This window comes from Gossypium hirsutum, chromosome A07 (assembly GCF_007990345.1).
Source record: "Gossypium hirsutum isolate 1008001.06 chromosome A07, Gossypium_hirsutum_v2.1, whole genome shotgun sequence".
Taxonomy (NCBI): Eukaryota; Viridiplantae; Streptophyta; class Magnoliopsida; order Malvales; family Malvaceae; genus Gossypium; species Gossypium hirsutum.
In genome coordinates, this window is record NC_053430.1 from 78,784,069 (window position 1) to 78,792,623 (window position 8,555).

An 8,555-nucleotide genomic window follows, 5' to 3' on the forward strand; every position below is an offset into this window, starting at 1 on the left:
AGTGACTATATCCGGGCTAAGTCCCGAAGACATTTATGCTAGTGACTATATCCGGGCTAAGTCCCGAAGGCATTTGTGCTAGTGACTATATTCGGGCTAAGACCCGAAGGCATTTGTGCGAGTTGCTATATCCGGCTAATTCCCGAAGGTACTTGGGTTTGGAAATGAGTGATCTTGCTGTAATAATTTCAATTAACACGCTCATAAAATCCAAACGATAAGGTATGTTCCGTATATGCATCGGAAAGGTTGAATCCTTTCAAATAGTATTCGCTCAATTGATTAACGAGCTTCCGGCCTCTAGTTAGGTTTGATTCCCTGTGTATGAATATAATGGTTGAAGCGTGAAGTAAGTATGATTTTGAGAACATGCATATATGAAATTATTCATTTAGTCATATGAACGCTATACTTTAGTCGTAAATAATTTCATTACTCAAAACTTACTAAGCATTAAATGCTTACTCCGTTTCTTTAATTCTCTATTTTATAGATTTTGTTCGTCAGCTATCGGACTCGGGATTGTCAAAGTCGAAGTCATCCACACTATCTAAGCCCTTTTGGTACTCTTTTAGTTGAACTTTGATAGAGGCATGTATAGGACTGACCTTGTTGTTAATTAAGTACCTTTTGGTAATGTATATATTCGGTTGGCCATGCGAAAATGGCTTATATATTTTGAGCATAGCGTTATAATCATTTTGTATATATATGGTTATTGAGAGGTGTGGAATTGCTTGGCAATGATTAGCCATTGGAATGGTTAATCACGATCATATTTGGTGCTATGAATGTCAAATGGCTAGTTGAATCATGGAAACTATGAAATAGGTGAGATTTGCCTTAAAATAGATGCTGACAGCAGCAGTGATGTGAGTTTGAAAAATCACTAAAAATAGTAGGAATGTAATTAAATAATGAATAAATTATGTAATCGAATCTTGATGAGTCTATTTTCATATGGAAGAAGAAAAACGACCATATGAGCCGTATTTTATGAGATGTTTAAGTTTTCGTGAAATAGGGCCAGAGCGATTATTGGATCCCCTGTTCTGACTTTGGAAATTCACCATAAATTAACAAGAGATAATTAGAAGTCATTCCTTATATTTACAGATTCCTTTTTGAGTCTAGTTTCATTAGAAAAAAACGGCACATGTATTGGAGCCCTGTACAGGGAGATATCTAAGTCGTAATCCATGAAGGTCAGAGTAGTCAAACCCTGAAATAGGGGAGACTTTAACTAATAAACTGTACTAATTGGCACTACCAAAAATTATAGAAAAAAAATTGTAGACGGATATATGAGTTTAGTTTCAGGAAAAATTTACGGAATTAGTTTTCGAGTTTTGGAACTCGAGATATGATTTTTGAGGTGACTGTGACGCAGTTAGCCAGCTTGACTGGAAATTTTAAAATAATCTGTGTATAAATGAATCAAGTCCGTTAACACCTCGTGTTCAACTCCGGCAACGGTCTCGGGTACGGGGCGTTACACACAAGCATTAGAACATAGCATAGATAGGTTCACAATAATAATCCATATGAGCCACACCTCTTGGCCATATAAAAACAACTCAATTTAGGCCAATACATTCAGCTAATCATAATTACACATATTATAGAAAAAAAAACAAGCCCCTATACATGCCACTCACTTGAAAACGCTTAATATATATATCAATATTCCAAAGGTGATGGCTTGATAGTGTGGTGCTGCCTCCGATGATCTCCAATCCTGTGCTAACCTGACAACACTAAAGAAAAGGAAAGGAAGGGATTAAGCTTTATAGCTTAGTAAGACCATATGAAAATAATAAGCAACTTAACAACTTGCTTCCCAAGGTAATACAACAATATTTGCAGTTTTACTTATGTTCAGGTCAAGCTGTTTTCTCGAGTCATAGTCATTAAATTATATATATCTTGATCTACAGAACTCCAAATTAATATCCACTAATTTTCCCTGAAACTAGACTCACATTTCTTCTTACATTAAATTTTCAGAATATTTTGTCCAGCCAATAAGAACAGTTTATTCCTTAAAGTCACCCCTATTTTACTGTCTGACAGTTCCGACCCCTCTTTACTAAAAACTAATTATCTCCTCACACGGGATCAGATGATGTTACATTTTGTTTCTTTTGCAAATAGACTCATTAGGGATTCTAATCATATAAATTATAACCCATAATTATTGTTTTACAATTTTTAATGATTTTCTGAAATCAGAACAGGGGATTTCAAAATCATTCTGACTCTGTATCACAACAATTCAACTATCTCATAAGATGAACTTTTTTTGCTTAAATCATTTCTTGTATATGAAACTAGACTAAATAAGATTAAATTTCATATTTTATTCAGCCTCTAATTCGATTTCCACAATTTTTGGTGGATTTTCAAAGTCGGACTGCTGCTACTGTCCCAAACTGTTTCAATGCTAATTTTACCCTTTCATAATTATCTTTAAATAGGCTGTTATTGCAATCGATTTCTCTTCTCATATTCATTAGGCCATAAGATGAAGGGATAAACATATCATGTCCCAATTTAATTCGACCTAAAAGCCTCACACATAATAAGCTATCGAATTTACCACATAATTATACACCATAGGTATCGACCTAATATTGACAAGGTCGTCACAAAGTCATTCTCATAGGTATGAGTTACTCATTTACATTCTGACCAAAAGTCCAATATATGTCTAGCTCATCACTCATGAATTTTTAGTACACACTTGTCCCCTTTCAACATATCATAAACACATCTTACTCATTTTCATTCCTTACTAATCATATAACATAAATTGAGCACGCATTTCATGAATTTCATGTAAGTACCTATACCGCTCACAACATAGTCATAACCTCTCTTATTCTGACATAAACCGTAAATTTCCAGTTGAACCATCTAGAATACTACAGGATATTCAATAAGCCTCAAGCATAGGGTAAGGTACCGACGCCATGTCCCTGACATAGTCTTACACTGTTTCTCATCTATCGGTGCCGATGCCATGTCCCAGACATGGTCTTACACTAGCTCTCATATCTCGAGGCCGATGCCATGTCCCAGACATGGTCTTACACTAGCTCTCATGTCTCCCTAGCATCATGGTATGAATATCTGATCTATTCCTACGGTTCAACCGGGAGTTTCCCATATTAATCTCATCATACATTACTCATGCCACATTCAAACATTTTCTGCAAAATCAATCATTAAATGTATAATAACTATAAAGTTGTAATATTTACGCACATCTTACTCGTTTCAATGAAATATCATATTCCATCAAATTTCCAATGTATTCAATCATCACATAAATGTTATTAACATTTGGCATCACTTTCTCATACTCAATATCATCAGAATATAATTAAATACAATCATAGCAAGATAAATTTCAAATATATTAACAATAACATGGATAACATGCTTATTTAGACACACGGACTTACCTCGAATGCAAAAACAGCTAATTATTCCCTTTTTGTCCTAAACCATGTACTTTCTCGATTTAAGCCTGAATCTTGATTTTATTGATCTAAAATAATAAAATTTACTCATTTAATCATCAAATTAAATTAAACGTTCCACAATTCATACTTTAGCAAAATGACAATTTTGCCCATAAACTTTCACAAAAATTATGATTTTGCCCCTAGGCTCGTAAAATGATTTTTATCAAATGTCCTCATTAACCAAGCCTAGCCTAACCTTTAATACTCTTGTAGCAACTCAAAATTCTGATTATTTCACACAATTCTCATCCATTTAACAAACTTTACAAAATGGTCCATATTAGGTGTTTTCATGAAAATCCTTTCACAAAAGTTGTTTATTTTACAACCATGACTCATTTTATTCCATAAAATTTCAGCTAAAAACATAAACAATCTCATGGAAGAACCCTAGACTTTCAACCATTTTGCAAAATAGTCCACTCATTAGCTAGCCTATGCTACAACGGTCCCAAAAGTACAAAAATCATCAAGAGAAGCCATCAAAATCACTTACTTGTAAGGGATATAAGATGTTGATATTTTTGAGCTTTCAAAACCCTCTCTTTGCTAGTATTTTTGGTGGGGAAAGAGGAAATGAAAGACGATACCCTTTTCTTCTTTATTATTATTTTACTAGTCAAAATAAGTCACCAAACTCACCTAACCATTGAAAATTTTTATCTCTTTGTCTCTATGGCTGGCCAAGCCTTTCTTAAAGGTCTATTTGCTCTTTAAAGACTCCTAATTACGCTTCTCTAGCTATTTAACACATTTAGCTAGCAAAACAAAACTTTTGCCCTTTATGCGATTTAGTCATTTTTCTCAGTTAAGCTCACAAACACTAAAATAAATTCACCAAAATTTTCATGTACCCATATAATCATGATATAACACCAAAATAATTCTAAAAATAATTTCTCGACCATCGGATTTGTGATCCTGAAACCACTGTTCCGACTAAGCCCAAAATCGGGCTGTTACATACTAAGCTTTATAGCTTACTCCCTTTTTCTTTTCCCTTGTCTTATAGTGTCACCAAGCCAGCTCGAGGATCGAAGATTGTTGGAGATCTAGTCACACTATCAAATTATTATTTTAGGTACCAATGATTTTAGCATTTTGAGTTATGGCATTTATAGGGACTTGGTCAATTTGTTATGTGTCATAATTAATTGGCCAAATGTGCTGGCTTATGATAGTTGATAATTCATTTTGTAAATGGCCATTGAGATTGGCTAATATTGATTTAAGTACATATGCATATGATGATGTCTTTCATGGATGTGAAAATTTGCATGGTTTAAGTTAATTATGTGATGGTTGCATGTGATAAATGGTAGAATGTGAATGATGTGTGGATGTTTTGTTTTTGGTTGAATTGGTTGAATATAAATCCTTGGAGTGGTGTTATGTTTAGTTGTGTAGGTTTGTGCATGGAGGGGTGACAATATGGAGTGGAAAATAGCCTTGTTTTTGTCTACAAGGGTGGACACACAGGCGTGTGTCTAGGCCGTGTGTGACACACGACTTGCCCTATAGGCGTGTGTTCTGGCCGTGTGTCCCCTGCACCTTAATTGTTGCAAAACAGAATGCTCAGTATTGAGCACACGGGCAGAGACACAGATGTGTGTCTCAACTATGTGGACGACATTGCCTCAAGTACGGGTGTGTGCCCTGGGCGTGTGAAGTCTGCACCTATTTTATGAAAAATTATGAAAATTAAATCGACCACACAGCATAAGCACACGGGCGTGTGCCTTGGCCGTGTGACTTCAATTTGTTCTTGGGCGACAAACAGAGAGTTACACGGGTTAGGGACACGGAAGTGTGTGACCATACTGCCTGCCCACACGGGTGTGTGGCTCTTAAAACATGAAAAAAATTTTAAGCGTAAATTTTTCCAAAGTTTTCAGTTTAGTTCCAAACCGCTTCCAATGCATGTTTTGGACCTCGTAGGCTCATTTTAGGGACGATGTGATTTAAATGAAAAGTTTAAAATTTGGATGGAAATTTATGTCGCAGTTTTGTATGTTTGCTTATGTTTAAGTCTAGTAATTCCTCGTACCTTGTTCCGGTGTCGAATACGGGTAAGGGGTGTTACATGTAAATTTCCATCCAAATTTAAAACTTTTCGCATACATTCATATTGTCCCTAAAACGAGCCTACGAGACCCAAAACATACATTGGAAGTGGTTTGGGATTAAACCGAGAACTTTAGAAAATTTTTCACTAAACAGGGGTCACACGCCCGTGTGGCTTAGGACACACCTGTGTGGGCAAGCCGTGTGGTTACACATGCCTATGTCCCTAACCCGTGTAACTCTCTGTTTGTCACCCAAGAACAAATTGAAGTCACACGGCCAATGCACATGTCCGTGTGCTTAGGCCTTGTGGTAGATTTAATTTTCATAATTTTCATGAAATAGGTGTAGACTTCACACGGCCAGGGCACACGCCCATGTTTGAGGCCGTGCCATCCATATAGCTGGGACACACACCCATATCTCTGCTCGTGTGCTCAATTTTGAGCATTCTGTTTTGCAACAATTAAGGTGCAGGGGACACATGCCCATGGGGCAAGTTGTGTGTCATACACGGCCTAGACATATGCCCGTGTGTCTACCTGTGTAGACACAAATAAGGCTATTTACCAAGCCATTTTGTCACGCTTTAATGCACTCATCTACACAACAAAATATAGCACCAATCCAAGCAATTACATTCAACCAATTTGGCCAAAATCAAGACATCCACACATCATTCACACGCTACCATTTATCACATACAATCATCACATACTTATCAACTTAAACCATGCAAATTTCCACATCCATGAAAACATCATCATATGCATATATACTTAAACCAATATTAGCCAATTTCAATGGTCATTTACAAAATGAATTATCAACCAACATAAGCCAACACATTTGGCCAAATCAATTATGACACATAACAAAATGACCAAGTCCCTATACATGCCACAACTCAAAATTTTGAATTCAATGGTACCCAAAATAAGAAGTTGATAGTGTGAGTGGATCTCCGACAGTCTCCGATCCCCGAGCTAGCTTGGTGACACTAAAAGACAATGGAAAAGAAAGGGAAGTAAGCTATATATCTTAGTAAGTTCCTATGCAAATAATAAGCATCAAATCCAAACATTGAACATGCAATTAACATGATGATAATTGACATAATTATTATTAAGATCTTAAAATCATAACTTACTCAATCATAGCCTTACCGAGGGTTCATCACATACATACCTAAATCATCTCGAATTGGATATACACACAATTCATCTTTGACATACTCGTTAAATTACCTGTTGAACCACTTGGAATACTAAAGGATACTCGGGAGTCTCATGCACATGGTACCGTACCAATGCCATATCCCAGATATGGTCTTACATGTAATCTCGTATCGATGCTAATAGCCAAGCTGTAGTTTTACACGAAGTCTCATATCGATGCCATATCCCAGAATGGTCTTGCACGTAGTCTCATATTGATGCCATATCCCAGATATGGTCTTACACGTAGTCTTAGTAACCCTAATGTCATGACATTTGTATCCTATCTATTCCTAAGGTTCAACTAGGATTTCACGCTTGTTGAAACTTTGTTGAATACGTCCAAAGGTCAATAAAAATTCATATAATAATAAAATATTTAAAACATAATTAAAAGAATGCATTATTTACATATGAACTTACCTCAGTACAAAAATAGTAGAAATGAGACTTAATCGTCAAACACTTTGTGTTTCCCCTGATCTAGGTCTGAACCTTGTTTTTCTTAATTTATAATAAAAAATTTAACTTATTTAATACAAAAATTGTTCAATTTAGTCCAAAAATCATATTGTGGCAAAATTATATTTTTTCCCCTAATGTTTCACATTTTTACGATTTAGTCCCTAGGCTCGTAAAATAATTTTCATCCAATTTCTTCATTACACAAGCCTAGCTGAATCTTTATTGTACTCATACAAGCCTAAAATTTTCATTCAATCACACTTTTACTACTTATTTTATAACTTTTACAAATAGGTCGTTTTTGACATTTCTACCGAAAATCACTTAGCAAAAGTCATTTTTCTAACTACAACCATGCATTTTATACCATTAACCATCACAACATACACATTTCTAACATAGGTCAAACCCTATACCTTAATCATACCTCAAATTAGTGTTAGAAATAGGTAGATCGAGTTACAACAACTTCAAAAATGTAAAGAGAATTAAAAACGGGCAAGAAGGGACTTACAATCGAGCTTGGAAGTGGCCAAACCCTAGCTATGGCTTCCCTTTCTAATTTTCAGCTATGCGAGGAAGAAGATGGACAAATTTTGGCTTTATTTTGGCTTTTTATTCATTTAATTACCAAATGACCAAAATTCCCTTATCTTAAAACATAAAATTTCTCTTACCTCATGTCCCTTTTTGTCTACTAATTTAACAAATGGTCTAATTACCATCTAAGGACTTTCAATTTAAAATTTCATAGAAATTAGACACCTCTAGCATATAGAACTAAAGTTTTGCATTCTTTGCAATTTAGTCCTTTTTGCTAAATTGAATGCTCAAATGTCAAAATTTTTGAATGAAATTTTCACGAAATCATTCAATAAAACTTTAGGCCATAAAAATGTAATAAAAAGAAGTTTTACTACGTCAGATTCGTGGTCCCGAAATCATTGTTCCAACTGGCCCCAAAATCTGGCTATTACAAACATTCATGGTGTGATTTACCTAAATCCCAAGTTAGTCACTTACCATGCGTATGTAACTCATGTGCTTTGATATAAGTGGAGGCTTATGCTCTAAAGATGATCAACCTGATAGTCAGTATGATATTTATATGACTTGTGTATGACATGGCTTTATTAGCAACACTGGAATTTATAGCTTAATTAAAGAGTTAATGATATCCTTTAGTTGACATTGTGTGGATTGATAAATATTGAATGTGGTCATGGGTTGCTTATTCTTGAACGAGCAATTTATCACAATCATTTATTAATGGTGATCA